Source organism: Peromyscus maniculatus, chromosome X (genome assembly GCF_049852395.1).
Source record: "Peromyscus maniculatus bairdii isolate BWxNUB_F1_BW_parent chromosome X, HU_Pman_BW_mat_3.1, whole genome shotgun sequence".
In the NCBI taxonomy this organism is placed as follows: domain Eukaryota; kingdom Metazoa; phylum Chordata; class Mammalia; order Rodentia; family Cricetidae; genus Peromyscus; species Peromyscus maniculatus.
This window is the reverse complement of record NC_134875.1, coordinates 128499044-128517668: the sequence shown is the minus strand read 5'-3', so window position 1 is coordinate 128517668 and position 18625 is coordinate 128499044. Positions and strand designations below refer to the sequence as shown.

Here is an 18625-nt window from a genome sequence, read left to right as displayed (position 1 = left end):
AATTGTGATTATAGGCATGTGCTAACATGCCAACTTTCATCATTTGATTCCTATTTTTCTGCTCAGGGTCACAAAAGGTTTGTGAAGGTTGATTTTTTTTTTTAAAGAACCAGCTATTAGTTTTGCTGCTCTTCATGATTGGTTTTCTATTCTTTCTTGTTGCCATATCTATTGGAATCTTTGTGATTTCTAGCCTGCTTGCTTTGGGGTTCCTCTAGAATGTTTTAAGGCAGAGAGTTAGATTGTTGACTTGCAGCCATTCTCTTTAATGGAGGCATTCAGAGAGTCAATTTCCCTTGCAGCTCTGCTTTGATGTTTTGCTATGTTTTCTTAATTGTTTAGCTCAAAATAGTTTTGTTTTGTTCTTTTGATTTATTCTTTGTGATGCCGGTTATTTGGGAGTATGCTGTTTAATTTCTACATACTTGTTAACTTTCAAATATTCCTTGTTACTGATTTCTGATTGTTCATTACTTGCAGTTGGAAAATATGTTCATATATTTTTAATCCTTTATACTCTATTGGGGCTTATTTATTACCTAAATGTGACTGATCCTAGAGAACATCCCACGTAATGCTTCAGAAGAATGTATTTTCTGGGGCTTGGGGGCAACGGCATATGTGTGTCAGATCTATGTGATTTATAGTGTTTTTTTTTTCTGTTCTGCTGTCCTAGGGAAATACAAGGAAGATCAAATGGTAAGAATGTTCTAAGAATAGGATTTCTGAAGTGCACCAAAGCTGATTTAGTTCCACTGGAGGCTGCAAGGCCCCTTCTTCCTCAGCTGCCATGGTTGTGAGGTTCCCCATGTTTTTATGGCTCCTGTGGAACTGAAGAGATGGGGTGGGAGTGAGAGCTAAAGCGCCACAAGGATTGTCATTCTTAGTCAGCTTTAGTCATTTTCACTGAGTGAATGTTTTTCAGGGCAATGCAAGGTTTCAGTTCATTTCTAGAGTTATGAAAAATTGTTTTAATATATTTGCCAGTATTTTCATTACTTTTATGAAGGAATAGATTTGCAGAAATCCTCATTCCTCTGTCTTCTCATTATATGCCTATGACTTTTATATTTTTTTCTCTCTGGAATTTTCTCTCTGTTAAACATTTTACCTGATTAATCGTGTGTAAACTTTAAAAAAAAAAACTTTGAATCTGCCTCCTTTTCCTCTTTTAGTAGTATTACTATTTATTGGAATTGTCTCATTTTTTTAACCTCTTTTTCACATTTATTAATTGTATTACTGTGTTCTTATGGATGTGTTCTGGTGAAAATTTCACTACAGAAGTTTGAGGGTCAAAGTCTGGGTCCTGGGAGCCCTACCAATCTCTGCTCCCCCACCTGTCTACAATGCACTGATTGAAGAGATCTGGAGAAGAGCAAAGAAAGATTCATTTAGTCATGCCAGGAAGAAGAGGGTGAGTGAAGCCTCAAGTCTATCTTATGGTCCCAACACAAGGGTTAGGTGGAAATAGGAAAGATGTGCAGAGCTGAGTTGTCCTGCTCAAGGTGCTGTTCCTCTCATCATTGATACTTCATTGTCTCTGCTTCCAGCTTCAAGTCAATCCTTAAAGTGGCCCCAACTGTATGAAATACCTTTTTGGGAGACAAGTTCTTCCTCTCTTCTGTACCAGGCTTCAGCCTTTTCTGTCACCATGAGGTGCACTATGGAAAGGAGACAGGTTTCTCTCTTTATTTTCATTCCTGTCAGGACAGTTACAGTAGTGATATCAAAAGCCCATCCTACAATTTAAATTGATTCTAAATCTTTGGTCTTTCCCAGTGGATTTGAATGCCACAATAGTAGTTCCATCATCAAAAGACCATTTCAGGAGTCTGAAGGTAAGTTGTTGTAAATTAGTGTATATATAGTATGTGTATAGTATGTGCTTTCCACCTCTCAACCTTGTAAAGCTGCATGTGACCATTTATTTTCTCAGAGCTGTGGTAAAGAATTATGTCAGAGAAACAAAGACTTCAGGTCTACACAGTCTGTGGCGTTAGCTATGAAAACACATGCTATACAAGAGAAAGTAACTATAAATGAAGAAATTAACTTTATAACACCATTTGTTGCCAGTGGCCATGTCAGAGGAGCAGCATGTGGCAACTGACTTCAGGAGTTCAGCCCACCAGAGTGCAAGGCACTGATGGGTGAATGTCTGCTAGGCAAGGTCCCAAGCACTTTGGCTCCAGAATGTCTCTTGTTACTGCTGTGTCTTTACATGTTTGCTGCTGCCATTTTTCTCTGGTATCTGGCATGGCGTTAATGGATGTTGGGGGATCCCACTGCCTTTAATGTAGTTTGATTATCTCATAGAAATATTGTGTTCTATTGGACGTTTTTACCTGTCTATTAGTATGAAGATGATTTCCTCTTAAGCTGTACTGTTTAATTGAAGTAATGATTTTATACAATAATACTGTTAGTTTAAATAGAATTTTGATGATTAAGGGTTTTTAATAAATATAGTAAGGGATTATGATAGAGGTTAGCTTAGTGGGACAATTAATATAGGTAAAGGTAGGATATAGTGTTGCCCTCACCCCTGATAAAGCTGGGCTGCAGAAGATAGAAAAATAGGAACAAGGAAGTGTCTCTCAGTAGGACTTAGGAGTTTCTCTTGAGAAGCCACATAGACCATGGTTTAGGTTAATGATTAAGAAAAACAATCAAGTTCCAGGAGTTAGTGCAAGTTCTTTTTAATATTGGGAAATGTGTTTACTGGTTTTGGTGCACATCATAGCTAAAACAAAGCTTTACTTCATGTAACTAAAAAGCAAAGAATTGGAGGGTTAGTTAAGATAACTGGACTGGACTCTAATATATGAAAGTGAAACCAGTAACCTGTTTTTCTAGCAATTATAAAAACCACTGCCTATGTAAACAGTTATGGCTGAACGGCTCCTGATGTTTGGGAAGTCTTGTTTCCCACCTGTAATACATAAAATGCTTAATCATGAAAAGGATATGAAAAACATGTTGTTTTTTTACTTATTATAATCATTGACTTAAAAAACAAAATGTAACCACTTTCTAACTTTTGTATTGTTTGAAATATTCTGCTGGGGCATATAAACTGTAAGGGAAAAATTAAAGAAGAGAGAAGGAAAACAGCAGGAAAGATGTTGAAGGAAAGATGTAAAAGGAAGACATCCAGAAGCAGGGGAGAAGGAAGGCATTAGGAAAGCTGAAGAAAGGAAACAGCAGGGTAGAAGAACAGAACAAACAAGAATAGAGTAGAACATGGACAAAAAGGATAATAAAATAGGAGAAACTTTTATCCCTTAGAAAAAGAAGTCTGGGTGTTTTTTCTCACTGACTCTGCATCTCATTCCCAGTCTTTCTGGGCCCTCTGCAATTTATAACTAGTTCCAGAAAAATAATTCAGATTTCATGGAATCAGGAAATTTCATGTAATAGTTGTGGCACATATCTGTAATCCCAGCACTCAAGAGATTAAGAGATCAAGGTCATCCTGCCCTACATAAAGAGTTTGAGGTCCAGACTGGGATAAATAAGATACTGTCTCAAAAACAAAACAGACAACAGTGTGTTGTTTTCTAGATCAACCATAAAAAAGTATAATAAGCTAGGTAGCTTAAAACATGGGAAACATATCTTCTCACAGGCTAGTAGGGTAGGAGTCTGAAATCAAGGTAATATTAGGGTTGATTCTGATTGTGGGTTCTATAGGAGAATCTGTCCCTCATTCTTCTCCTACTTTTGGAAGTTGTCTGCAATCCCTAACATACCTTGGTTTAAAAATGCGACTTCAATCTCTGCCTCCATTTCCACGTGGTGTTCTCCACTACTCGTCTTCACACAGTCTTTTCTCTGTGGATGTCTGCATTTTCCCCTTCTTAAAAGAACTTCTTACAGAATAACTCACAATAAGTGGATTATGTCTGTAAAGAATTTATATCCAAATAGGTCCCATCATGGGGTTCTGAGTAAACAGGAAGTTCTAGGAGATGTTATTCTACCCAGCACAGTAGTTAGGCAAATCACACAGAACCATCACTGATGCTCAGCCAACAACAGCACCTTGGCAAAAATGTCAGCCTGGAATATTTGATCCAACAAATTTGTGTTTGAAGCACAAAAGGATAAAGACAAATGGTTTTAATTGTGCATGAATTCAGAAGCTCATTTCCATGAATAGATACTGTGAAAACTACTGGAGGAAAATTTAAGACAAACACACAGACACACAGACACACAGACACACACACACACACACACACACACACACACACGGGGATTGGGGGGAAGGATCAAAAATGCATGGAGGAAAAAAGCAGTGAATTCTAAACCTATTTAACAGTAGGTTGAATACAGAAATACCTATGGGGAATAAAGTATGAGATAGACTATAAAATTCATGTAACAATAGAGAGGCCTACAGAAGAATCTGTCAGCATGGCCTATCATTGCAGCCTTTCCACTTTTGTTTCTTCTAGAAGAGTTCTACCATTATATGCTTTTTATTCCTGAGGGTGGCATTCAAGACGTGCCAAAGAATTAAAGTCCCCCAGGAACAGCCCTCAGCAAATGACTTCTGGGAATTGGTGAGTAAATACTTTAGATCCTTTTATCCTTGGAGAGATAATTATAAGGCGTGTGTATTAAATCTTTCCTGAAATTTCTTCACAAGATTTAGCTTCAGTCACCCACAGACATAGCTGGCTTAATACTTCTTTTATTGTTTTCTTTGTCTTTCTGTGTACTTCCTGGGTTTCTTGCCCTTCACAAAGAAAGCATTTGCTTAAATCATTGTGTCCTAGTCTGCCTCAGAGGGAACTCAAATGAAGACAATATAACTAGCCAAAATTGATAGGGAGGAGAAGAAAGTGAATAGGAGGTATTATATGTATCTAATTGCTTCATCTGTAATTGCTGGGAGTCCATGGAAATCATTTCCACTTGCAAATAGAGTCATAGAAGCATAAGTATCGTTAAATAGAAATGGTAAACAAAACTGTAATATAATTAATTGAAAGTGAGTAGTGGAAATGAGGCAAGAAAGGGAAGCGGAAGAAGGAATATGTTCACTTTAGCATTGCTCAACTGCTGAGGAGGTGGGATTTTAAGGATATTATATGAATTTATAGTTAAAGAACTAAAATGGCAAAGTAGAGTGTCTACCAAATTTTCCCTCCATAATGGTAAAGGCAAAAGCTGGTGAAAATGACCAATTTTATCAGAACTCTAAAAACTAACCAAAGTCTTATGGCAGCCCATAAAATAACTTTCTTTTTGGTGTTTGCGTTACGGGAGCACTGGAGGTCAATTAATGGATAGCTGGTCCCTTCTAGCTGAAAGAATGGGTTCCACTTCTGGGTGGAGATATTCAGTGTGACCTCCCTTAACAGTTAATCCAGGTGGACTAGCCAATAGACCTGCCTTCAGAACAGATTCATCTTAAGCCACATCAAGGAGACAGGACTAATAACCAGTCCTTTAACTGATAGTGGACTTTCACTCCCCGGAGTTCCTACTCCCTATCAGTTACCGTGAGGCTCTGTTGGGTCTGCCCACCTTTCTGATTTCTGACTCAGAAAGACATAACTTTCCCTTTTTCTTCTCTTCTGTCTCTTTCTTTAGGATGCTGGCCAGAGCATAAGTATATATATATATATATATATATTTTCTGGTACTTTGGGCTTCCTTTCTTTAAAGCTCCTCTCACTGCCACGTGACTTCTTGTCTATCATATAGCTGACTTTTATAGCAGTTTAACTTGAGCAACAAGGCTTTTTTTCTTTCCTCTTTTCCATTTTCTTCCTCTGGGCAGCTGATGAGATTTCCAGCTTGCTTATCTGGGGATTTTTTTTTCTTTTAACCTATGATAAAATTGCCCTTGAGCTTCCTTCTGAGTCCATTTCTTCTTAAAAGATACTATCTCACTATGTATCCTTGACTGGCCTGGAACTTGCTATAAAGAGGGGCTGGCCTCAAATTGATAGAGATCTACCTGCCTCTGCCTCCTGAGTGCTTGAATTAAAGGTGTGTGCCATTATGCCCAGCTTTGACTCTATTCTTAAATGAGACTAAGTGTACCAGCTTTTTTCCTTTTGGCCACCAAGCAGCTCCCAAATCATGACACCGAGACTTATTAGTTTTGAATGCTAGGCCTAGCTTAGGCACATTTCTGGCTGCCTTTTAAAATTTTTGCCTCAGGGCTTATTACCTTTCTTACTTCTGTATATCTTACTTTCACTGAGTCTCTATGACTGACTGTCTGCTGTCTGCCTGGCCTCTTGCCCTGGGCATGTCCCTCCTTCTCTCCTCCTCCTTCTCTGATTCGTCCTTTTTTGTTTCCAAGCGTAGATTTCTCCTCCTATTTATTCTCTCTGCCTGCAAGCACCAGATATCCTTTCTCTTGCCTAGTTATTTACTCTTCAGCTGTTTATTAGACTAATCAGGTGCCTTAGGCAGGCAAGGTGAAGCAGTAACACATCTTTACCTAATTAAACAAATACAGCATAAACAAAAGTAACACACCTTTACATAGTTAAACAATTATTCTGCAGCATAAACAAATATAACACATCTTTTCCTAGTTAAATAATACTCCACAACAACTAAGAACCCAAAGAGGGGATGCTGATTTCTCTGGTAACCCTGGAGATGAAACCCAAGGCCTCACATGTACCAGGCAAAATATTCTACTGCTGAGTGTCATTCCTAACCCATCATTTAGTTGGTTTTCTAGGAGTTTATTTGTGACTGTTGAGATAGGATATTGTTATATAGCCTGAGATGGCCACATACTCTAGTTTTCTTGCCTTGACTTCCTAAGAATTTTGAGTAGAGGTTTCTGTCATCATGTCTAAACCTGAGGTCAGTCTGGATTGCATAACCAGACCATATTGAGCAAATCAAACTAGAACAATGTAAAACCTCAAACCTCAGGCAAGAATTGTAATTTGTGTCTTGCCTGATGCTTTCTTGGAAGACCATATTTCCAAGCTGTCTATATTTACCTGATATAAAGATTACCTAGTATGAGAAGCCTTTTCCCTGGGGACATGTATAAAAATAAATTACAAACAATTGCTAACATTCTTGGCAGTTTGAAGCCGTGGTTATAAATTGAATTAAATAATAGATTAATCAAAAACTCTTGAAAGGAAATTTTGGAGAATGAGATTCCTCAAAAATCATAATATATTTCTGGAAATTTAGAAGGCAATCTACACCCCAGTGATGTTCTCAGTTGGTAGAGCATGTGATAAGCATACACAAAGCCCTAGATTCAATTCCCAATCCTTCATAAACTGGGTATGGTGATGCCTGTTTGTAATCCCAGAGTTTAGAAGTCTCACCTTGTATGATTCCATACTGTGGGGAAAAAGAAGGTCAGCTACATGTCTGAAGAGATTTGCACATCCAGGGCTATGTACAAGCTCAGGAAAGACCTAGGATGGCCTTAACGGTCCTTGAAGCTTTATGTCAGCAGAGAAGTTAGGTTATGACACAACAGTAAACTGCTTAGCTAAGTGATAATGTGTATTTCAGCACACATGCAGAATTTCTCAGCAAAGACTACCACAGGTTTATTGGTTCCACACTCTCAAGAAAATCTGTTTAAGTAGCAACTAATCCAATCAGAGACTTCAGTGGTCTCACATAACATAAATACAGATGTGCTGGTTAATTCTAGGTTTCAACTAGATTGGATTAAAAACTACCTAGAAAACGTGCAAATCATTCCTTCTGAGTTTTTTTTTTAATATTTCTAAATTTTATTTTGTAGATCAAACAAATCTTCAGCCATGTTAAACCAAGCACTCTACCATGGAACTATATCCTAGCAGCATTCATAGCAGCTAAAAGGTTGAAACCATTCAACTCATTGATGAATGGACAAACAAAACGGTCAGTGATATTGATACAATAGGATATTATTCAGCCATCAAAACAATGGTATATACATCTGCTACAACAACATGGACACCATCAAAAACATGTTCAATGAAAGACTATACATAGATATGAGACTCTAAAATAGGGAAATTCACAGAGGACAAAATTACAGTTACTCTGAGGCTGAGAAGAGGATACGAGATTTGATGACTGTTTCTTTTGGAGGTGATAAAAAATGTTGTAAATTTGACTGTGATGCTGTTTGAACATACCCGTGAACATTAGTTATGTACTATCAATGGATAAATTGCATGGCATACAAAGCATATTCCATTAAAGCTATCAAAAAGATATAAAAGCAGCCCTTCAGACTAAAATGAAAATACAATGGATAGTAATTTGAGCCCATGTGAAAATGTACAGAGAAGAATGAAAATTTAGTCAGTCATCAGTATTTTCTTAGCACCATCATACTTACATTGCATTTTAATGCAGGGTCTCATGCTGATGCGATGAGCAAGCTCTGACTCTTTGGAGATTTTGTATGAGAGGAAGATACTGAATGCATCTTTTCCCCTATGATGAGTGCTGAAAGGAAAAGTTGGACAGAGAAATGCACCTTATTAGTCCAGGATAGAGTCTGTCCCTAAGCAAGTCATGAGTCCTTGATACTCCTATGAGTTTGGGTCTGTTGAATTCTCTGGGAAATTACTTTCTTTATCCTTGAGTTAAGTTCAAGAGATTTTATCCTGGCCTTAATTCAACAGAGGCAAAAGCTTTATTTTTAATAGCTGTTGGTACATTAAATGCAAAGGAATAAACTGCTACCTTTATTCAGTGGAGTATTGTGTAAGGCATCCTTCATATAGTTATTAAAACTAGGTTAAAACATGATTGTTGGTCTGGGGAGAAGAATCAGAGATGAAAGAGCTTGCTGTGCAAGTGAGAGGAGAGGACTGGCATTCAGATCCTCAGAACCCATGCAAATACCAGGGGAGCATGATGGCCCACCTGTAATTCCAGTCTTGGAAGATGGATATAGGAGATGCCCAGAGCAAGCTGGCTAGCAAGACTAGCCATATCAGTGATCTCTCATTTTGACCAAGAGACCTTGCCTCAAAGTATAAGGTAGAGAGTGATTTAAGAATAGTACTAAAGTCAACCTCAGATCATCCTATCTCCACATGCAAGGACACATAAGCACACACACTGATGTATACATGTGGGGCCATGCACATTAAAACATGCATACACACAACACACACACACACACATGATAAGATGAAAAAGGAAGAAAACCATATTTGTTATTTTGATATGTGAAAACAAATGAAGCATAATACAAAGTTTTACAATTTTACAATTACATATGGTATAGAAAGTTAAATAAAATGCAAAGAACTATTAGTTATTAAGATGTTACTGATCTAAGAATATAGATCTTCTAAAACGTATAGAGTCCACAAAGTAAAAAACTAAAAATAGGAAAGAAATACAAGATGAAATGTTAGTTATAAAACAAAAAAGTATATTTTTATACTAATATGTCTATATGGACTACATTATATATTTAAACAGTTCTAGGTTGATTCCTAAAGTTAAACACATAAAAATGGGTAATTCTATAAAGGTAATGGTAAAGGAGTTAATAAATATAGAAGAAGCAAATACATACTAAACAAAAGAGGGTTTGTGATCTTAACAGCAAAAGAATTTGGAGAGAAGAGTGTAAAGCTAGAGAAAAGCACTTTTTAATGTTAATAACATAAATTACAATGAGATTAGATAGACTAAAATTTAAGCCCAAATTACAGGAGATAGCAAACAATAAATAGAAACTCATGACCAGTGAGAAAACTGAAACATACTCTTACTATCCAAAGTGATGAAAAGGCTAGAGGAGGCCTACTCTGTATCTTAGTTGGTTCCTCAAGATCAGCTTTTGATTCTTTTCGACTTGCTCTGTACCTTGGAAAGCCAAACTCTTACTTTAGATCCACTGTGGTGGTTTGAATAAAAATGGCCTCCATAAGCTCATAAGGATTGGCACTATTAGGAGGTGTGGCCTTGTTGGAGTAGGTGTGGCCCAGTTGGAGGAAGTGTGTCACTGGAAGTGGGCTTTGAGGTTTCAGATGCTCAACCTAGGCTCAGTGTCAGTCTCTTCCTTCTGCATGCTAATCCAGATGTAAAACTCTCAGCTACCTCTCGAGAACCATGTCTGCCTGCATTCTGCCATGCTTCCGACTATGACAATAATGGACTAAACCAACCCCAATTAAATGTTTTCTTTATAAGAGTTCTGTGGTCATGGTGTCTCTTCACAGCAATAGAAACCCTAACTGTTCTGGGTTCCCTGCCTCTAGCTTCTTTCCAGGTTCAATCACTGAGGAGCACTATAACTAGAAGAGACAAGATAAGAAGAAGGACACAAGGATAATTCTCTGCATTCTCCTTCCTTTCTGAGTTCCCAGCACTAGAGTGCATTCCTCTACTAAGGCCATCACTCTCGTCATGTGCCTCTGTTGCGCATATACTACCTGTCTCGAGGTCTGTAGTCACCCTTCTTCAGGCTTCAATATGGCAGTGGTCCCGATCTCCTCTCCCAATATTTGAGTTTTCTGCTCTGTGCCTTAAGCCTTTCCTCTACTCTGCCAGTGCCAGTGTCAATAATCTCTTTATTACTCTCTCTTCTAACTGCCCAATTTAATTAGGACCATCTTGTTTGATACAAAAACAAAACCTAAGAAAATAGATCTAATTCATACATCTCAAAGCACAAATGAACCTTATTTTTAAGTAGCCATTAAAGATTTATGAAAAATAAATTCCCTTGTATTGATCTATGAAGAGAAACACACACACATCCCTCAGTAAATAAAATAACACATTTTTTGTACCTTCATCAAGGTTTATATTTAAAAAGTTAGGGCTGGGGAAATGGCTCCAGGGGTAAAGGTGCTTGCTGCCAATCCTGATGGTTTGAATCTGATCTCCAAGACCCATGTGGTGCAAAGAACCAACTGCTGCAAGTTATGTTGTGGCCTCTACAGGTACACATTGTCACATGTTCTGTCTACACACATACACACAATACCTCACACATATTAAATAAATAAGTAAGTAAGCAAAAACAGCTAGAAAAATATTTTGTGGAAGTTGAAGAAAAATAATGTTGATTTGCTGAATGTCAAACAGAATGAATAGAACTCAGTCCATACCTAGATCTCTTATAATAAATGTATAGAACAACAGAGAGAAAAATGTTAAAGGAGTCAAGGGAGAACAAAACTTACCTAGGAGAGACGGCACATTTTGAGCTCTGTATGGTGGTGCATGCTAGCGATTCAGAGAGCAAGAGGGGTGCAGCCATCTTGAGGATGGCCTGGGCTACGTAGAGATACTCTATCTCAAACTAACCAACAAAAAGTACACAAAATGGACCAGCCAAAGGCAGGAAACTGATGGCCAGTACTGAGATAAGAACATTATCTCTTAAAAGTTAAGAGAAAAAATAATGTATTAGAATTCTATATCAAGTTAAGGCATTCAAGTTCTGTTATAACCAAGCAAACTTATCATTCATCTAACCTTGCAGAAAGAGAGAATGGATGTCCTTAAGCAATAGTTTAGTAAGTACATGTGGGATACATAAAACAAAGAAATGGCAGGAATGGTAGTGATTCTAAACAATTCCATAGTGTTTAGGGGAAAAGACTAGATTGTATTGCTATCATTGGGATGTGACTGCCCCCCCACTCGATTTTGCGTGTTGAAAAATTAGTTTCCATTTATATTTTGGTGGTGATTTTGAAGGTAAGGTCTTTAAGAAGCATGTAAGATTAGATAAGGTTATAAGGAATTACAGTCCTATAATTCAATTGGTGGCTTAATAGAGAAAAGAACAGACACCCAATTTAGGAAGCTCAATCTGTGTGACTCTGTATAACCTTGAGACTCATAAGAGTCCCCAACAGTAAGAAGGCCCTTACTAGTGTAGCTCCTCCACGTTGTACCTACAGAATCACAAGCTTAGTAAACTTTGGTCATTATTTAGTTTCTCTTTAGATTGATTTGTTTATCTATTGTTTGAGAATTTCATACATGTATATAGTGGATTTGGATCATATCTAAATCCCACTCCTCTCTTCCTACTCTCCTGGACACGCTGCATTTGCTTCCCAACTTAATACCCTCTTCGTTTTCAGTTCTGAGTACAATTAGTGCTCCAGTATGTATGGGCAGACAGCCATCCAGTGGAGCAAGGGCAGCCTAACAGAGGTCACACCTCTAGAGAAAACAGACTCTCCCTGCCCCAATGGCTATCAATGAATTTACAGACATCCTGGTCTACATAGTGATAACCTGTTTTGAAAGAAAGAAAGAGTTGAGTGGGTGGGTGGGTGGAGGAAGCAAGCCATTTGTATACTGATAGCTTAACTCTTCTCTGTGCTGTAAGTTTGATATTCCCTCCTTACCTTGACCAGGCCTCGTTTAACACGGTAGCTCTATGATTGCCTGCTCATGGTTATAGGCACTGATTTTAAGGCAATCTCAGACTTTTGATGAGTTCCAGTAAAACTGTCTCCCTAATTAGCACCCAGAACAATTCTCTCTCCTTTTATCTAGATTTTTGGAGTCTTGCTATCTAAATCCAAGTATAAAAAAATAAAAAGGGCCAACAATAGGTTTCCAGTTTGTGCCTGTTTTAGCAAATCTCTGAGAGATGTTTTGAAGCTAGTCTTGAAATATCTGTGCCAAAGACCTGGTAATTGTTTTTTATGCCTTGCCAGTGAAGTGTGAAGTCCTTCTAATAGCTGTCAATAGCTTTCTGTTCTCTGGAACTCTGAGCACTTGGAAAGGATTTTAATAGTCTCCTCCCATGACCACCGCCACCTTCCTCTCATTATCACTACTTTGGTCCCAAATCTGGTTATTTTGGTTAGCGACTGAGCAGTTTGCATCGTAGCCCCAAAATGGTCATGAAATTCAGGATAGGTAGTAAAATCAGTCATGTTAGATCCATTCTCACTTTGACAATACTTTAAAGGAACAGGAAATATATATTCAGTGGTTCAATGGAAAAGTGTTAATTTACTTTGTGTAAGGCACATTGTTAGAAGCTGAGGCTATGTAGATCAGTAAAAGGAAGTCTTTGTTTTCAAGTAATTCACTGCTGTGCTTTAGAGAGAGGAATAAGAAAAAGGCGACACCAAGCACTTGGAGGAAAGAAGCAAGCAGAAGGGACTGACACTGGGGCACTGGTGAACATAGGGATGGCCTAGCTTCACTGTGTGTCTAATGTTTAGCATAGGACCGAATCTGTAACAGGTGTGCGAATCAATATAAGTTTCATTAAATCCTGTCACCTTATTCTTCTTAAGATAAAACCACAAGGTCAGAGATAATCTTCAACTACTTATTGTGCTACTATAAAATTACTAGTAAATAAAGAAGGGTATCTAAGTGTTCCTAGGTAGCTTTTCAAAGAGATGAATCAACTAAATTACCCCCTAAAAGGCCCCTTAAGTTTTAAAGAACTCACATGACATGGTCACAAAGTAAATATTCAATTAGAATTTATTATCCTTGTATAACATTTTAGGTCAAGTTTATGATTCACAGGGTTTGTCTTTTTTTATATACTATATGCTATTTTAAAAATGATAAGCAGCGCTGGTTACCATGTAAAAAGAGCCATGCCAAAACCCAATATCAGAGCTTTATTTGGAAGGGGGTGCAAAAGAACCAGGCCTGGGGAGGAAGCAAGTGCAGAGAACACACACACACACACACACACACACATACACACACACACACACACACACACACACACACACACACACACACACACGGCGGGGCGGGGGGGGGGCGGGAGAGAGCAGAGGAGAGAGAGGAGGAGTCTGTGTCTGCCCTTTTAAGGACTCCCGTGAATATGCGCAGGTAGGCTTGTGGAGATATGCCACACATGCACTGATTGTGTGACTGTGCTGTGAGCAATGTGCAATCACACAACACATGGATGATGTAAGACACAAGACAGACCCCCCCCCTTTAGCTCCTGAACTGTGCATGTCAGCTGAAGTGGTGACAGAATCCCAACACTATATGTAATCTTTATAGTATACTGGAGTCTCTTTTGGGTAATAATGCATATGGCCTACTTGTGTCCACTTTAGAAACATTGCCACATAATTCTACTCTTTTAAGTTCTTACAATACTTAGAATTGTATCTTCGCTTCTGTGACATATTGCTGTTTATATTGTTAATTTATTTTATATCACATACATGGGGGAAAATATGATTAAATTAGTACATTATTCCTTTATGTGAAAAGATAACCTCTTTTATCCTTATGTGCTCTACCCCTAGAAACACAAGAACACACTGTAGTACAAATTAGTGACTATTTATACACTCAAATATTACTTATTAATTTTCATGGGATGTTGGAATTATCTTCTCTATATGATTGTTTTAGTCACACACACACAAAACAAAACAACAACATCCCATAGAGATCTCTCCTCCAGAGTTATCATGGCTTGGGAAATATTGAGCTAATGTACTCCAGGTTCCATGTTCCCACGTGGAAGCAGATTTGTGGAGATTTCTGGTAATAGAATAAAGGTAGTTATATATCAAGACATTTAAAAACTATGTTGGTAAAAATGCAGAGAGTTGGGTTATAACAAGATTAGAGAATCTTTCATATAGGCCTAAGAAGGTCTAACTTTTGGATTAGTCAAGTCTCTGGTCTGCTAAGTTAAGGAATTCCAAAAGATTTTGATCTGTGAATTGCAGGATATTGATAATGACAGCCATGCAGCATTGTGCCTCAGTTATTTTACCTGTTTTTGTCCTACAATTGAAGTCCCTCTTGCCTGCCTCTTATTAGGGCATTTGTCATTATAACTGCCATGCATTCACATCAGCCAGGTGAGTCTTCCTATCTCAAGGTCTTTCACTGTATTACCAAGTCCCTTTCTCCATGTGAAGTCGCATTCACAGGCTGTGTGACAAAACACTCCCAGTTTCCTCACATCCTTTTGGCCACTTGGGTTTTGTCTTCTTTGTAGACTTGTGTTGGTCCATACAAAGTTAAAGATTGGACTTTTTGACAACTTAAGCTTCGGTTCTCATCTTCTCATAGAGTGTGTTAGGTTATTTACTGCTTTTGATCAGTAGCTATTTTAAGAAAGTCTGTATCTAAAATACATAAATTAATTTTACCAAGTTTAAATTAAAGTCAATTCATGTTACACAAGCAAAATCAAGATTTCTGAAATATAACACAAATAAACAAAAGTATAAATCCCCCAAAATATCTACCTTAGCAATTTTTTTTATAACATAGACACATATGTAGCTACCAGGTAAACTGAGGAATAGAACAAAAATCACTGCTTTGCTTGCTTATAAGAAATCCTCTGTAGACTCTCTTCTCAGTTACACTTGATAACTTTAGTCCTAAATTTTTTGTTTGTTTTTTCAAGACAGATTCTCACTATGTAACTCAGGCCAGAGTCAAACTCATGATCTTCCTGCCATAGCCTCCTGAGTACTGGGATTACAGACATGTTCCACCATGCTTGGCTACTGTAGAAGTATATTAATTTATATGACCCTATTGTATATAGGATCCATTCCTTCTGAATGAGACAAAAACAATCCTGATATATGAACTGGTCTATCCCTTTCCTATTAAACAAACAAACAAAAACCCAATAAAACCAACAACCACCACAACAAAATAGAAACAAACAATTGTAAAAACACAAAAGGTAGCCAAAAAATGCCACATGTGAATAAAGTTTATTTTATATAGACATACTTAAGAACACATATATACAGAGAAGAGTATGTTGTCTTTCTCCTTCTTCCTCAAAATGAAAGCTAAAACCTGTATAAACTGAGGACATGACTGCTCCATGATATGGTTAAGGGGAAGGTTTCTATTGTAGATATGAGGGAGAGAACAGGCAGAGTTATCTGGAAGAGTCCAGAGCAGAGAAAGAATGCAATAGACTGACCATGGGAGCAGACAGGATCTGGCCAGGAGAGAAGTAGTAGAGCAGAGTGGAGAGAGAGAGATGTGGAGCTGGGGAGATCCATCTAGGAACACAGAGAGAGTGGTGGCAAAAGAGAGAACATGGCCAAATAAGGAGAATGAGTAGCTGGGGGCAGGAAGCCTTGAGGTAGGGAAGTTTGGGGTGGGTAGCAGAGCATGAGAAGAAGAGGTTGGATGGAACTTAAACTCTAAAATGTGTAACCAGTTTGAGCCTGAAGGCCAGCATGCCCTTTGATATGCTAATAGGCACCTTCTGCCAGTGAGAAGTGAAGTGGCTCCTTTGTAGAGGGGACTCTACTTCACAGGGTCCCAGGAATGCTGGCTTTTGTTTAACCCTCAGAATTTGGGGAAATGGAGTTTCCTTTGGACCTGACAAAACCTACATGTAGAAGGAATCCTTCTTATACCAAAAGAAAAGTAACATTCACATAATCAGAGATGAGAAGTTGAGGTCAATAGAATTCTATGCAAATAGACCTTGTTAAAAATAATACCTTTCAGTTTACTCTTCTGGAGTCATCTCCCTTTGTTCAACCTAACATAAAAGCAAGCAAACTTTGCTACTTCTTTGAGTTTTCATTGCCCTGGAACGTCACCCCTGCCATGTAGCACTTCTATCAAACAAATATGTACCTTCTCTTGCTAATTAATTTTGTGTCAGTTTAAATCTCAGGCTCAGGTGAAAAAGCCACATAGTACCTAGCAATAAGTCACTCTGCAACCCTGATAGAGCAAGATAAATGCTAGAACACTACACAGTACTAAATACGAAACCGCAGACCACTAAAAAGAGAGAGAAAGAGAAACAGGTATCCCATGAGTGGCTGCTGTTTGGTTTTACTTACGTTGCTTTTTGTTGTTGCTGTTGTTGCTGTTGTTTAGCAATTACAGCTTTAACCTTACTTGTCCTAGAGCCATATTAAGATAGTTGCAGTCCTTGGGGAAGGTATGCTGAAAAATACTGTCCTCTGGACATGACAGGGTCATTGCACTTATGAAGTCACAGCAGCTGTTGCTACCTACACAGGACCTATATCACATCAAGCCAGTTAACATCCCAGGATAGATGGAGCCCTAGCTGAGCAACTGTGGTGGCTATTGGGGGAGGAAGAGTCAATTTTTTTCAGATATGTATCTTCTCTTATTTATTGCCCTGCTTTAGTGGATGGCCTTTTCCCATACACATGTGAGCAGCACTAGTTGTACTCAGTGGGTTATAAATGAATAAATAAAGAAACAAACAAATAAAAATAAAACAAAAAATAAGATATGAAGTTTAGAGGGGAACTTGGGGGTTCTGAGAGAAGCTGGAAACAGGGAAATGGAGGGTTTGATATAATCAAACAACATAGCATACATGGAGGAAATTCTTAAAGAATAAGTAAATGTTGTTTAAATCTCAGAATTATCGTGCTTTCTGAGAACATGTAAACTCACACTTGACCTCTGTGATCAAGGCACGAATAAGACACAATCCCAAATCCGTGAACCCTCCCTTTAATTCACCCCTTGTGACTCCCTCTTTTCCAAGAACAGTAAACTCAACTGTTTATTTATAGTTGTGCTCCTGGTGGTCTATGGCCGAAGAGCACTGCCGCATTGGATGCTCTGTTCTTTTCATTTGTGTGATGAAAAGTAACATTTTTGTATATTATTTTTTAAATTGAGAATATCCTCAATTCTTGCTGATGTTTAAAGTAACATTTCATCTATTACATAAGTACTATTTTATTAGTCATGTCTTTTTATTTCACCCAGAATTTTATGAAAGCTCTAGAGTTTAGATTTACAGCATGTCTTTGTCAGTGCTGGGAGTAGAGTTGAGATGAAGAGCACTTGACTAGCATATACAGTACCCTGTGTTCTATCCCTAGCACCACAGAAAACAAACCAAACAGACAAACAAAAATACAAACATATAAAATAAGTTAGCTTGTGGTATCTATAGGAACATCCACCTGACAGTTCTCATTTCATGGATTCATCTTTCATAAAGAACTGACCACGTTCTATCTCCACTTCCCTGACTCTGCCCACATCAAATAATATGTAACTCCATACTGAGACATTTAAGAACTTCATGACATAGTCTCAGCTTTTGCTTCCAGCCTCGGTTACTTCCTGGCAGCTCTCTGCTCTGGAAATATTGAGGTATCTTGAAGCATTATTCTAATTATTCTTTATCAATAAAAATTCAGCAGTCAGATATTGGAGTAAGAGCCTGAAAGATCAGAGCAGCCACCAATCCTTCCTACCTGCTCTGTTTCCTTCTCCAAACAGAGAGCCAGATCCCTTCCTGCCCAGTCTTACTGCTTCCTCTCCTATTGTCCTCAGTCTTCCAAAATCTCTGTGGTTAATTTTGGTTGTCTAGTGGCTAACTCCAAGCAAGCTTTATTTGTTGGAACATGAAAAAAATATCGCACAACAGTAACTGATTAATAAAAATACAATACTCTGCAAAAGAAGTTTCACCGTGGTCATTGTGAGAACTGAGTAATTCATGATTTTAGAATTTTTGTGAAGTATTTAGAGCAATAATATTGAAGCTTTCTAAATGCAATGTGTTGCTGTTATCTATCTATCTATCTATCTATCTATCTATCTATCTATCTATCTATCTATCTATCATCTATCTATCTATATTGTTATTGTTGTTTTTTGAGACAGAGTTTCTCTGTGTAAC

The 18625-nt window shown here is 37.9% G+C and overlaps 1 long non-coding RNA gene across 1 annotated transcript; it reads right to left on the bottom strand.

Moving 5' to 3' along the window:
• Positions 1 to 1373: 1373 nt before the first annotated feature.
• On the bottom strand, positions 1374 to 16883 carry LOC121825842 (uncharacterized). Its single transcript, XR_006068186.2, has 3 exons — positions 16788 to 16883; positions 8351 to 8460; positions 1374 to 1664 (listed from the first exon to the last, which is right to left on the bottom strand). It is a non-coding gene; the product is annotated as an uncharacterized LOC121825842 (long non-coding RNA).
• Between the last annotated feature and the right edge of the window lie 1742 nt (positions 16884 to 18625).